This window comes from Oncorhynchus clarkii, chromosome 24 (assembly GCF_045791955.1).
Source record: "Oncorhynchus clarkii lewisi isolate Uvic-CL-2024 chromosome 24, UVic_Ocla_1.0, whole genome shotgun sequence".
Classification (NCBI taxonomy): domain Eukaryota; kingdom Metazoa; phylum Chordata; class Actinopteri; order Salmoniformes; family Salmonidae; genus Oncorhynchus; species Oncorhynchus clarkii.
In genome coordinates this window covers 26,995,613-27,011,258 of record NC_092170.1, presented here as the reverse complement: position 1 = coordinate 27,011,258, position 15,646 = coordinate 26,995,613, and positions in this window count along the sequence as shown.

The following is a 15,646-nucleotide window of genomic DNA, read 5'->3' as shown; positions in this document are numbered from 1 at the left end:
GCAACTTCTATTAAATAACTGGGCGGATTTAGCTATGTACAACCATTTTTCAACAACCATTTTCCATCTAGCTAGTTGGTCATCTACATGTTGCTATACATATAGTTCAGAGGAGGCTGCTGAGGGGAGGATGGCTCATAATAATGTCTGGAATGGCGTAAATGGAATGGTATCAAACAAGTGGTTTTTATGTGTTTTTTTTGATACCATTCCATTCCATTGACTCCATTCAAGACATTATTATGAGTCGTCCTTCCCTCAGCAGCCTCCACTGATATAGTTATATATCTGTCATATTGAGGTATCCAGCTATACATTAAACCTGATCAATCAAATGGATAGGTGTAAGCAATTATGGTAATTCCAAATGCCCTTAACTAGGTTTCTTCGCTAGACAGACACACAGAAAGGGAGAGAGAAGGGGGGAGATAGTGAGAAAGAAAGGTTGAAAGGGAGAGAGGGAGAGAGAGGTGGGAAGAGAGTGGAGGACAGACAGAGAGAGAGATGGAGAGAAACAGAGAGAGAGAAAGACAGCAGTGCAAATGTACTTAGACTAGAGTATTTCAACAACTCTTCTCTTCCAACTTGTTAGGCAATCATATCTACCTACGGGGGAAGGATGGCCAGCCACACAGGAGGGTGATTTTCACTAAGGAAGAGAAGGAGGCCGTGCTGACCGAGATGCATGCTGGCCATTTCGGAGTGAAGCACATGATTACAAAAATCAACCTACTCTTCTTCTGATGGGGAATTGTCAAGGAGGTGGACAGCTGTGCAAGTGAAATAACCTTTTGTTTATCAATCACATTATTATATTTGAAAATATTAGGATTTCAATGAATGTCATATCAGAAAGCACACAATGTTTCAATTTGTCACATTTTGCTTATTAAAGTTCAGTACCCTGTCTAGCCTGCCAGAGGTTTGAGATGGCGAAGACTGTGGCGCCGGAGTTGAAGCCCATCAAAGTTGTTTCACCATGGCACTTGATCGGTAAGTGTCCCAATTCAAATTTTTCCCTGATTGTCACGAATCTCGCTGAAGATGGTGCCTCTTCCTGTTCGGGCGGCGCTCGGCGGTCGTCGTTCCCTTTCCGTTTATTTCTGTTTATTGGGTAATTGGGTACACCTGTTTTGAGTTAGTGTTTGTTTGTAGGCTATTTAAGGGCACTAGGCCCGCTGAGTATTTGTGCAGGCTTGTTTTCCTGTTATCTGGTGTATGAGTGTAATCAGTATTTTTCCGGACAGTTTTAGTCCATTGTATTTTGGGACGGGTTGTTTCATGCGCCCTGGTGTTTTGCATGTCGTGGCTCCACAGTCTATGAAATAAAATATCCACGAACTGAATTACCTGCTCTCCTCGCTTGACTCCTCCACTCACCACTGTTAGAAGTTGTAACAGAAGCCCGCACCCACTAAATGGAGTCAGCAGGAGCAGCGACCACCCCTCTCCCAACTATGGAGGAGCGCGTCCTTCACCATACAGCTGTCCTCCATCGGATCGGTACAGCGATGGACCAGATGATGGAGAGGATGGAGCGATGGGAGAGGAGTGGTCTACCAACGTCTACCCCAGCTCCCCCACAGACAACGCCACCTACTCCACCTACGTCGTCCTCTGGGTCCAGCACATTGCGTCTCTCCCCCCCGAGGGAGTACGATGGAGCGGCGGCTGGGTGCCAGGGATTTTTGCTCCAGCTCGAGCTCTACCTGGCTACCGTGCGTCCGGCTCCCTCGGGTGAGGAGAGTGTGAGCCTCCTCGTCTCCTGTTTAACGGGTAGGGCCCTGGACTGGGCCAACGCTGTCTGGAACAGCCCAGACTCGGCTCGGGACAACTACCTGGAGTTCACCCGCCGTTTTCGAGCTGTGTTCGACCACCCACCAGAGGGCAAAGCGGCGGGTGAGCGACTGTTCCACCTCAGACAGGAGACGAGGAGTGGCAAGACTTCGCGTTGGAGTTCAGGACTATAGCTGCTGGTGCTGGGTGGAATGACAGGGCCCTGATGGACCATTACCGTTGCAGTCTCCGGGAGGAAGTCCGCCGGGAGCTAGCTTGTCGAGACACAGCTCTCTCCCTTGATGAACTAATAGACATGTCGATTCGATTGGACAACCTGCTAGCTGCCCGCGGGCGTTCAGAAGTGGTCCTGTCAATTCCACCTTCCAGCCCTCCCGCTCCCACTCCGATGGAGTTGGGAGGAGCTGCATCTAGGGAGACCAGAGGAGGAGGCTCCTCCTGCGCCTATTGTGGTCGGAGAGGACACACTTCGGACCGGTGCTGGAGGAGTTCCTCTGGGAGTCGAGCTGGTGGAACACTTCTCGGTCACCCCAGGTGAGCAAGCACCAAACTCACCCAGAGCTCCCTGTTTATTTTTTTCCCTGCGTTTTTTCCCTCTCTTCAGCATAAGGCGCTAGTCGATTCAGGCGCAGCTGGGAGTTTTATGGATCGCGGACTCGCCCGTAAATTGGGTATTCCGTTAGTGCAGATAGACCCACCTGTCCCCGTGCACTCCTTAGATAGCCGACCGTTAGGGTCAGGGCTGGTCAGGGAGGCCACGATTCCGCTGGACATGGTAACGCAGGGGGATCATAGGGAGAAGATCAGTTTCTACCTTATTGATTCACCTGTGTTTCCAGTGGTGTTGGGGGTTCCCTGGCTGGCTATTCACAATCCCCTCATTTCCTGGAAACAGGGGGCTCTTCAGGGGTGGTCAGACGAGTGTTCGGGTAGGTGTATAGGAGTTTCCATCGGTGCCACGACTGTGGAGAGTCCAGACCAGGTTTCCACCGTGCGCATTCCCCCAGAATATGCCGATTTGGCTATCGCTTTTAGTAAGAAAAAAGCGACCAAATGACCACCCCATCGACGGTGGGATTGCGTGATAAACCTCCAGGAGAACGCTGCACTTCCCCGGAGTCACGTGTACCCACTGTCACAAGAGGAGACGTTGGCTATGGAGACATATGTCACGGAAGCTCTGAGACAGGGGTACATTCGGCCCTCCATGTCACCCGTCTCCTCAAGTTTCTTTTTTGTGAGGAAAAAGGAGGGAGGTCTGCATCCGTGCATTGATTATCGAGGTCTCAATTCGATCACAGTGGGTTTTAGTTATCCGCTACCTCTCATCGCTACGGCGGTGGAATCATTCCACGGAGCGCGTTTCTTCACAAAACTGGACCTCAGGAGCGAGTATAATCTGGTGTGTATTCGGGGAGGAGACGAGTGGAAAACAGCGTTTAGTACCACATTGGGCCACTATGAGTACCTCGTCATGCCGTATGGGTTGAAAAATGCTCCAGCCGTCTTCCAATCCTTTGTAGATGAGATTCTCAGGGACTTACACGGGCAGGGTGTGGTAGTCTATATTGATGACATCTTGATTTATTCTGCCACACGCGCCGCGCATGTCTCCCTGGTGCGCAAGGTTCTTGGGCGACTGCTGGAGCATGACCTATACGTCAAGGCTGAGAAATGTGTGTTCTCCAAACCAGGCGTTTCCTTCTGGGTTATCGCATTTCCAGCTCGGGGGTGGTGATGGAGTGTGACCGCGTTAACGCTGTGCGTAATTGGCCGACTCCGACCACGGTAAAGGAGGTGCAGCGGTTTTTAGGGTTTGCCAATTACTACCGGAGGTTTATCCGGGGTTTTGGCCAAGTAGCGGCGCCCATTACCTCACTGCTGAAGGGGGGGCCGGTGCGTCTGCGGTGGTCGGCAGAAGCTGATGGAGCCTTCAACCAGTTGAAGGCGCTGTTCACTGAAGCTCCCGTGTTGGCGCATCCGGACCCTTCGTTAGCATTCATAGTGGAGGTGGATGCGTCCGAGGCTGGGGTTGGAGCCGTGCTGTCTCAGCGCTCGGGCACGCCACCGAAGCTCCGTCCCTGCGCTTTCTTTTCTAAGAAGCTGGGTCCGGCGGAGCGGAACTATGATGTGGGGGATCGGGAGTTACTGGCTATGGTAAAGGCCCTGAAGGTGTGGAGACACTGGCTAGAGGGGGCTAAACACCCTTTCCTCATCTGGACTGACCACCGCAATCTGGAGTATATTCGAGCAGCGAGGAGACTGAATCCGCGTCAGGCTAGGTGGGCCATGTTCTTTACACGCTTTAGATTTACGATCTCTTATAGACCAGGTTCCCTTAACACTAAGGCCGACGCGCTGTCCCGTCTCTATGACACCGAGGACCGGTCCATCGAACCCACTCCCATCCTTCCAGCCTCTCGGCTGGTGGCCCCGGTGGTATGGGAGGTGGACACGGACACCGAGCGGGCGGTGAGGGTTGAACCTGCGCCTACACAGTGTCCGACCGGTCGTAGGTACGTGCCGCTTGGTGTCCGTGATAAATTGATTTGTTGGGCTCACACACTACCGTCTCCGGGTCATCTGGGGATTGATAGGACAGTGCGGGGTCTTAGAGGGAAATACTGGTGGCCCACCTTAGCTAAGGATGTGAAGCTCTATGTCTCTTCCTGTTCGGTATGCGCTCAGAGTAAGGCTCCTAGGCATCTGCCTAGAGGGATGTTACAACCCCTCCCGGTTCCACAACGGCCATGGTCCCATCTCTCGGTAGATTTCCTTACTGATCTTCCCCCATCTCAGGGGAACACTACCGTTCTGGTCGTTGTGGATCAGTTCTCTAAGTCCTGCCGTCTCCTCCCATTGCCTGGTCTCCCTACGGCCCTACAGACTGCAGAGGCTCTATTTACCCACGTCTTCCGGCACTATGGGGTTCCAGAGGATATCGTATCTGATCGGGGTCCCCAGTTCACGCCCCGGGTTTGGAAGGCGTTTATGGAGCGTCTGGAGATCTCGGTCAGCCTTACCTCTGGTTATCACCCCAAAAGTAATGGGTAGGTGGAGAGAGTAAACCAGGAAGTGGGTAGGTTTCTGAGGTCGTAGGACCGGCCAGGACCGGCCAGGAGGTTGCCAGGACCGGCCAGGAGAATGGGCGAGGTACCGTGGGCAGAGTTGGCCCAGAACTCACTTCGTCATTCATCCACGAAGATGTCGCCATTCGAATGCGTACTGGGCTACCAGCCGGTCCTGGCTCCGTGGCATCAGAGTCATACCGAAGCTCCTGCGTTGGAGGAGTGGGTACAGCGCTCTAGAGAAACCTGGCGGGCAGTCCAGGATTCTCTCAGGCAGGCCAGTGAACGGCAGAAGAGAGATGCTGACCGCCACCGCAGTGAGGCCCCGGTGTTCGCAACAGGGGACAGGGTCCGGCTCTCGACCCGAAACCTGCCCCTCCGCCTGCCCTGCCGGAAGCTGGGGGCGCAGTGTGTGGGGCCATTTAAAGTCCTGAGGAGGAAAAACGAGGTGTGTTATAGATTGCAACTTCCCTCTTACTATCGCATTAATCCTTCGTTTCATGTGTCTCTCCTCAGGCCGGTGGTAGCTGGTCCCCTACAAGACGAGCTATTCTGGACTCGAGACGCCGGGTGAGGGGCCTGCAGTACCTCGTGGACTGGGAGGGGTACGGTCCGGAGGAGAGGTGCTGGGTACCGGGGAGGGACATTTTAGATCCTTCCCTCTTGAGGGATTTCCACCGCCTCCACCCGGATCGCCCCGCGCCTCGTCCTCCGCGTCATCCTCGAGGCCGGGGTCAGGGGGGGGGGTACTGTCACGAATCTCACCGAAGATGGTGCCTCTTCCTGTTCGGGCGGCGCTCGTCGTTCGTCGTCGCCGACCTATTAGCTGCCATCGATTCCCTTTCCGTTTGTTTCTGTTTATTGAGTAATTGGGTACACCTGTTTTGAGTTAGTGTTTGTTTGTAAGCTATTTAAGGGCACTAGGCCCGCTGGGTATTTGTGCGGGCTTGTTTTCCTGTTATCTGGTGTATGAGTGTAATCAGTATTTTTCCGGACAGTTTTAGTCCGTTGTGTGTGTGTGTGTGTGTGTGTGTGTGTATGAAAACCAGTATTCTTCTCTCTAACACTTTAAATGTTAGGGGTGGACCTCATCGGACCACTTTAAATGTCAGGGGTGGACCTCATCGGACCACTTTAAATGTCAGGGGTGTACCTCATCAGACCACTTTAAATGTCAGGGGTGGACCTCATTGGACCACTTTAAATGTCAGGGGTGGACCACATCGGAACCTTCACAAAATCCAGGAATGGCAACGGTGACCGATCATTTTACCAAGTGGGTGGAGGCAATACCCATTAAGGTGAGTAAAAGGAAGAGTATGTGCTTAAATTCCCTTCTGTAAACCATTAAAAAGGGTGCTTGCAACCCCAAAAAAATGTTGGTTTCGTATGATACCCATCAAGGACGAGACTAGCGAGACCACCTCCAAGGCGATGATGGATATCTTCAACACCCACGGTTCTCCTCATCTTGAGTGATCGAGGTCATGAACGCTGGTACGGTTGTTATACGTTATATTCTGTCACCAATGGTTTGTTTAATTTATTTTTACAATTGGTTTTTGTTTTTCCATGGTACATAATCAGACATATTTCACTATCTTACATTGTCAATAGATATCGCTTTCCTGCCCCCTCCTCCAGGTTTGGTGAATGGACCAACCAGACCCTCAAGACTGCCATGGGAAAGTCCCTTGATTGGTACCAGGAATGGTGGGAGAAAAAGGTTATTCTCTTAGCACACAATAACAGCATCCAGGCCTCCACTGAGTACGGACGGGAGCCGCAGCTGTTGACTGAGGTAAACAATGCAATTGTATATACAATTATTGCATATACTGTAGTCTTTCAAATGAGTGATTGACTTAGTGTTGTTGTTGGTCTATTGCTATTTTTGTATAACGTACTTTCCGATCACTGAAACCCCACCTGATGTGGTGGAAGTTGTCGAACCAGGTCAGAACGCCTTCGAGGATCACCTTCAGGCACTGATGTGGAGGTTTTTGACCAGGTAAAAATTATTTGGTTGACATTTGAGAAAGCAAGAAATGGTAATCCTCTTCAATTTACCTCTCCAAATGACTTTAGCACCATCGACTGCCCAAGCCTCCCAAGAGGTATCCCATCCACCAGAACCAGTTCGGATCAGTCTGATTATCTATGCTCTGAGTCGGAGGGGGACCAGCTTGAGGTAGGCTATACCTTCCAAAAGTGTTGAAAAGTACATATCTTCCATTTATAACACTGCACTAATCCATTAAATGTTCTCACGGTAAAGTGTAACCTGTGTGTTTAATTGTTTATATCTGTCTCCAACCCTGTGCTCTTTAACTCTGCTCCTGTTCTCCAGGACCTAGGGGTTCTGCCAAACACCCAGACGTGGATCCACCTGATGTACCAACCACCCTCCAACATTTCATTACATCATGTACAGCTACTTTTAGTGTCATGTTGTTAATATCTGCTAAAAAAGTTTTTTTGCCTTATCATACTGGGCACATAATATGTGAGATACACAGATGAACTGAAGCGGTCTTCTGGTCAGGCTCCAGAGGCGCACCGCACCCGAGCATACTACTCGCCAATGACCAGTCTCTTAACAACAAGGTTGATGAAATCCGAGGAAGGGTAGCATTCCAGAGAGACATAAGAGACTGTAACGTTCTTTGCTTCACGGAAACATGGCTCACTCGAGACATGCAATCAGTCTGTAAAACCACCTGGTTTCTTCACGTATCTCGCCGACAGAAACAAGCATCTTTCTGGTAAGAAGAGGGGGGGGGGGGTATGCCTTATGATTAACGAGACGTGGTGTGATCATAACAACAAACAAGAACTCAAACCCTTCTGACTTAGAATTCCTCACAATCAAATATCGACCGCATTATCTACCAAGAGAGTTCTCTTCGATTATAATCACAGCCGCATATATTCCCCCCCAAGCAGACACATTGATGGCCCTGAACAAACTTTATTTGACTCGATGTAAACTGGAAACCATATATCCTGAGGCTGCATTCATTGTAGCTGGGGATTTTAACAAGGCTAATCTGAAAACAAGACTCCCTAAATTGTATCAGCATATTGATTGTGCTATCAGGGCTGGTAAAACCCTAGATCATTGTTTTTCTAACTTCTGCGACGCATATAAGGCCCTCCCTGCCCTCCTTTCGGAAAAGCTGACCACAACTCCATTTTGTTGCTCCCTGCCTATAGACAGAGACAAAAAAAAACAAGAAGCTCCTGCGCTCAGGTCTGTTCAACACTGGTCGAAACAATCTGATTCCACGCTTCAAGATTGCTTCGATCACGTGGATTTGGATATGTTCCGCATTGCTTCGAACAACAACATTGACAAATACGCTGATTCGGTGAGCGAGTTTATTAGCAAGTGCATCAGCAGTGTGGTACCCACAGCAAATACTAAAACATTCCCCAACCAGAAACCGTAGATTGATGGCAGCATTCACGAGAAACTGAAAGCTCAAACCACTGATTTTAACCAGGGGAAGGTGACCGGAAACATGACCGAATACAAACAGTGTAGCTATTCCCTCCGCAAGGCAATCAAACAAGCTAAGCATCAGTATAGAGACAAAGTAGAGTCGCAATTCAACAGCTCAGACACAAGAGGTATGTGGCAGGGTCTACAGTCAATCACGGATTACAAAAAGAAAACCAGCCCCGTAGCGGACCAGGATGTCTTGCTCCCAGACAGACTAAATAAATAAAAATCACGCTTTGAGGACAATACAGTGCAACTGACACGGCCTGCTACCAAAACCTGCGGACTCTCCTTCACTGCAGCCGATGTGAGTAAAACATTTAAACGTGTTAACCCTCGCAAGGCTGCAGGCCCAGATAGCATCCCCAGCCGCTTCCTCAGAGCATGTGCAGACCAGCTGGCTGGTGTGTTTATGGACATATACAATCAATCCTTATCCCAGTCTGCAGTTCCCACATGCTTCAAGAGGGCCACCATTGTTCCTGTTCCCAAGAAAGCTAAGGTAACTGAGCTAAACGACTTCTGTCATCATGAAGTGCTTTGATAGACTAGTCAAGGACCATATCACCTCCACCCTACCTGACACCCTAGACCCACTCCAATTTGCTTACCGCCCCAATAGGTCCACAGACGACGCAATCGCAACCACACTGCACACTTCCCTAACCCATCTGGACAAGAGGAATACCTATGTGAGAATGCTGTTCATAGACTACAGCTCAGCATTTAACACCATAGTACCCTCCAAACTCGTCATCAAGCTCGAGACCCTGGGTCTCTACCCCGCCCTGTGCAACTGGGTACTGGACTTCCTGACGGGCCGCCCCCAAGTGGTGAGGGTAGGTAACAACATCTCCACCCCGCTGATCCTCAACACTGGGGCCCCACAAGGGTGCGTTCTGAGCCCTCTCCTGTACTCCCTGTTCACCCACGACTGCGTGGCCATGCACGCCTCCAACTCAATCATCAAGTTTGCAGAAGACACTACAGTGGTAGGCTTGATTACCAACAACGATGAGACGGCCTACAGGGAGGAGGTGAGGCCCTCGGAGTATGGTGTCAGGAAAATAACCTCACACTCAACGTCAACAAAACAAAGGAGATGATCATAGACTTCAGGAAACAGCAGAGGGAGCACCCCCCTATCCACATCGACGGGACAGTAGTGGAGAGGGTAGTAAGTTTTAAGTTCCTCGGTGTACACATCCCAGACAAACTGAATTGGTCCACCCACACAGACAGCGTGTTGAAGAAGACGCAGCAGCGCCTCTTCAACCGCCTTGTGGGCGGAGCAGTTGCTGTACCAGGCTGTATCACCGCCTGGTACAGCAACTGCTCTGCCCACAAGGCTCTCCAGAGGGTAGTGAGGTCTGCACAACGCATCACTGGGTGCAAACTACCTGCCCTCCAGGACACCTACACCACCCGATGTCACAGGAAGGCCATAAAGATCATCAAGGATAACAACCACCTGAGCCACTGCCTGTTCACCCCGTCATCATCCAGAAGGCGAGGTCAGTACAGGTGCATCATAGCAGGGACTGAGAGACTGAAAAACAGCTTCTATCACAAGGCCATCAGACTGTTAAACAGCCACCACTAACATTGAGTGGCTGCTGCCAACATACTGACTCAACTCCAGCCACTTTAATAATAGAAAAATGTATTTAAACAATGACACTTAATATAATGTTTACATAACCTACGTTACTCATCTCATATTGTCAGCGATTGGGTGCAGAAATGTAGCGGAGTCAGGCGCAGGACACAGGTTTGAGCAACACAACTGAGTTTACTCACAAAAATACAAACAATATTCCAAATAGGAAAATACATACAAACTAACACCTACAACAACCACTAAGACACCAACAATCACGGACAGAACAGAAATGTATGCCAGAGGGTTAAATTGCCCTCGCTAGAAGCATGTGTTTCAGACATAAGGAAGTGGATGGCTGCAAACTTTCTACTTTTAAACTCGGACAAAACAGAGATGCTTGTTCTAGGTCCCAAGAAACAAAGAGAACTTCTGTTGAATCTGACAATTAATCTGAATGGTTGTACAGTCATCTCAAATAAAACTGTGAAGGACCTCAGCGTTACTCTGGACCCTGATCTCTCTTTTGAAGAACATATCAAGACTGTTTCAAGGACAGCTTTTTTCCATCTACGTAACATTGCAAAAATCAGAAACTTTCTGTCCAAAAATAATGCAAAAAAATGTATCCATGCTTTTGTCACTTCTAGGTTAGACTACTGCAATGCTCTACTTTCTGGCTACCCGGATAAAGCACTAAATAAACTTCAGTTAGTGCTAAATACGGCTGCTAGAATCCTGACTAGAACCCCAAAAAAGTATCATATTACTCCAGTGCTAGCCTCCCTACACTGGCTTCCTGTCAAGGGCTGATTTCAAGGTTTTACTGCTAACCTACAAAGCATTACATGGGCTTGCTCCTACCAATCTCTCTGATTTGGTCCTGCCGTACATACCTACATGTACTCTACGGTCATAAGACGCAGGCCTCCTAATTGTCCCTAGAATTTCTAAGCAAACAGCTGGAGGCAGGGCTTTCTCCTATAGAGCTCAATTTTTATGGAATGGTCTGCCTACCCATGTGAAAGACGCAAACTCGGTCTCAACCTTTAAGTCTTTACTGAAGACTCATTTCTTCAGTGGGTCATATGATTGAGTGTAGTCTGGCCCAGGAGTGTGAAGGTCAACGGAAAGGCTCTGGAGCAACGAACTGCCCTTGCTGTCTCTGCCTGGCCGGTTCCCCTCTTTCCACTGGGATTCTCTGCCTCTAACCCTATTACAGGGGCTGAGTCACTGGCTTACTAGGGCTCTTTCATACCGTCCCTAGGAGGGGTGCGTCACTTGAGTGGGTTGAGTCACTGATGTGATCTTCCTGTCTGGGTTGGCGCCCCCCTTGGGTTGTGCCGTGGCGGAGATCTTTGTGGGCTAGACTCGGCCTTGTCTCAGGATGGTAAGTTGGTGGTTGAAGATATCGCTCTTGTGGTGTGGGGGCTGTGCTTTGGCAAAGTGGGTGGGGTTATATCCTTCCTGTTTGGCCCTGTCCGGGGGTATCATCGGATGGGGCCACAGTGTCTCCTGACTCCTCTTGTCTCGGCCTCCAGTATTTATGCTGCAGTAGTTTATGTGTCGGGGGGCTAGGGTCAGTTTGTTATATCTGGAGTACTTCTCCTGTCCTTTCCGGTGTCCTGTGTGAATTTAAGTATGCTCTCTCTAATTCTCTTTCTCTCTTTCTTTCTCTCTCTCGGAGGACCTGAGCCCTAGGACCATGCCTCAGGACTACCTGACATGAACATTTGAACATCTTGGCCATGTTCTGTTATAATCTCCGCCCGGCACAGCCAGAAGAGGACTGGCCACCCCACATAGCCTGGTTCCTCTCTAGGTTTCTTCCTAGGTTTTGGCCTTTCTAGGGAGTTTTTCCTAGCCACCGTGCTTCTACACCTGCATTGCTTGCTGTTTGGGGTTTTAGGCTGGGTTTCTGTACAGCACTTTGAGATATCAGCTGATGTACAAAGGGCTATATAAATACATTTGATTTGATTTGATTTAAATAAGGAACATGATATGGGAATTGAAACCAAGTGTGTGTAATACAGACAAAACAAAACGAAAATAAAACATGGATTGGTGGTGACTAGAAAGCCGGTGACGTTGACCGCCGAACACCACCCGAACAAGGAGAGTGGCCGACTTCGGCAGAAGTCGTGACACATATGTATATACTGTAGTCTATACCATCTACTGCATCTTGCCATCTTTATGTAATATATGTATCACTAGTCACTTTAAACAATGCCACTTTATATAATGTTTTCATACCCTACATTACTCATCTCATATGTATATACTGTACTCGATACCATCTACTGAATCTTGCCAATGCCATTCTGTACCATCACTCATTCATATATCTTTATGTACATATGCTTCCTCCTTTACACTTGTGTGTATAAGGTAGTTGTTTTGAAATTGTTAGGTTAGATTACTCGTTGGTTATTGCTGCATTGTCGGAACTAGAAGCACAAGCATTTCGCTACACTCGCATTAACATCTGCTAACCATGTGTATGTGACAAATACGAATTTGACTTGATTTGATTTGACTGGAACGAACTGCAAAAATCTCTGAAGCTGGAGACTCATTTCTCCCTCACTAGCTTTAATCACCAGCTGTCAGAGCAGTTCACAGATCACTGCACCTGTACATAGCTCATCTGTAAATAGCCCATCCAATCTACCTCATCCCCATACTGTACTTATTTATTTATCTAGCTCCTTTGCCACCCAGTATCTCAACTTGCACATTCATCTTCTGCACATCCTACCATCCCAGTGTTGTAACCATGGCCTATTTATTGCCTTACCTCTCTTATCCTACCTCATTTGCACATGCTGTATATAGATTTTTCTACTGTATTATTGATTGTATGTTTGTTTATTCCATGTGTAACTCTGTGTTGTTGTATGTGTTGAACTGCTTTGCGTTATCTTGGCCAGGTCACAGTTGTAAATGAGAACTTGTTCTCAACTGGCCTACGTGGTTAAATGAAGGTGAAATAAATAAAAAATAAAATGTGTTCCACATTATTCCTTGTTGTATCCTAAATCCTACAATAGATATAAAAAAATGCTTCATAAACGAGGACTAATTAAATTATATTATTTCAGCTTAGAGAAGGGAAGGGCAGGTTAAAATTAAAACATGACAGCCAGACAAGCCAGTGTATGAATCAAGCAGATTTGTGTCAATGACGTCGTTGTGGAAATGACCGGACTGACTGTTAAATAAAAAAAATAAAAAAGTAACTTTAATGTGTCAAGCAGACAAATTTTCTTTTCCATTTCCATTTCTGGATTTCATGAGGTAATGTTAACAAGGTTCCCAAAAGTAGTTTGAAGTAATGTTTTTATTTTGTTAGCTAAACAAAACTTGTTTAAACAGAGAAATTGTAGTGGAAATCAGCCTTGTTTGCATAGCGATAATGAAAAGAACGTAATTTAGTCTGTAATGATCTCCAAAATTCACATCATTAGGTTATCACACCGTTGATATAGCAACGGACACTAAAAGTTTATCGAATCCCATTGTGATGTTGAGGGGGACACTTATTGATATGACAGGCCTGCTATACAAATTGATGGAAAGTGGTGTTGGGGGAAAAACATACGACATTATAAAATTCATGTATACAAACAACAAGTGTGTGGTTAAAATTGGCAAAAAACACACACACACACACACATTTCTTTCCACAGGGCCAGGGGGTGAAACAGGGATGCAGCTTAAGCCCCCCCCTCTTCAACATGTATATCAACGAATTGGTGAGGGCACTAGAACAGTCTGCAGCACCCGGCCTCAGCCTACTAGAATCTGAAGTCAAATGCCTACTGTTTTCTGATGATCTGGTGCTTCTGTCCCCAACCAAGGATGGCCTACAGCAGCACCTAGATCTTCTGCACAGATTCTGTCAGACCTGGGCCCTGACAGTAAATCTCAGCAAGACAAAAATAATAGTGTTCCAAAAAAGGTCCAGTTGCCAGGACCACGAATACAAATTCCATCTAGACACCTTTGCCCTAAAGCACACAAAAAACTATACATACCTTGGCCTAAACATCAGCGCCACAGGTAACTTCCACAAAGCTATGAACGATCTGAGAGACAAGGCAAGAAGGGCCTTCTATGCCATCAAAAGGAACATAACATTTGACAAACAAATTAGGATCTGGCTAAAAATACTTGAATTGGTTATAGAACCTATTGCCCTTTATGCTTGTGAGGTCTGGGGTCAGCTCACCAACCAAGAATTCACAAAATGGGAAAAACACCAAATTGAGACTGCATGCAGAATTCTGCAAAAATATCCTCTGTGTACAACGTAAAACACCAAATAATGCATGCAGAGCATAATTAGGCCGATATCTGCAAATGATCAAAATCCAGAAAAGAGCCGTTAAATTCTACATCCACCTAAAAGGAAGCGATTCTCAAACCATTACAAAGCCATCACCTACAAAGAAATGAACCTGGAGAGGAGCCCCCTAAGCAAGCTGGTCCTGGGGCTCTGTTCACAAACAGACCCCCCAGAGCTCCAGGACAGCTACACAATTAGACCAAACCAAATCATGAGAAAACAAAATAATTATTACTTGACACATTGGAAAGAATTTACAAATGTAGTAACGTAATCTGATTACATTCCGTTACTTTTAGATTACTTTCCCCTTAAGAGGCATTAGAATAAGACAAAAATGTATGTTACCAATTGAAAAACATCTTTTGCAGGATAAATATATGTTAAAGTTTACATAGCTGACCCTATATGGATGTACATTTTTTATTTTACTTTACAATTTGGCTAATCTATACTTCCAATAAATGTTATACCCCTTGATTATCAAGAACAGGACTTGGAAATATGTAAGTATAGACTTCCGCTGAAGTCAGTCCCTCTCCTTGTTCGGGCGGCGTTCGGCGGTCGACGTCACTGGCCTTCTAGCCATCGCCGATCCACTTTTCATTTTCCATTTGTTTTGCCTTTGTCTTACTCACCTGGTTTCAATTCCCCAATTACTTGTTCATTATTTAACCCTCTGTTCCCCCATTTTTGTTTGTGAGTAATTGTTTATTGTATTGCGGTACATATTTGTGGCTTTGTATTTATACGACGTCATGAGAGTGCTCAGGGAGGTGTGTAGGGGTTTCCATCGGTACGACTACGGTGGAGAGTCCAGACCAGGTCTCCACCGTGCGCATCCCCTCAGAATATGCCGATTTGGCTCTCGCCTTCTGTAAGAAGAGGGCCACTAAATTACCACCCCATCGACGGGGGGATTGTGCGATAAATCTCCTGGTAGACGCAGCACTTCCCAGGAGTCACGTGTATCCTCTGTCACAGGAGGAGACGGCGGCTATGGAAACACATGTCTCTGAATCTCTGGGACAGGATTACATTCGGCCCTCCACTTCACCTGCCTCCTCAAGTTCCTTTTTGTGAAGAAGAAGGATGGAGGTCTGCGCCTGTGTATTGACTATTGAGGTATCAATCAGATCACTGTGAGGTACAGCTACCCGCTGCCTCTCATCGCCAGTGCGATCGAGTCAATGGAAGGGGCGCGCTTCTTCACAAAATTGGATCTCAGGAGCGCTTACAACCTGGTGCGTATCCGGGAGGGGGACCAGTGGAAGACTGCATTTAGTACCACCTCAGGTCACTATGAGTACCTCGTCATGCCA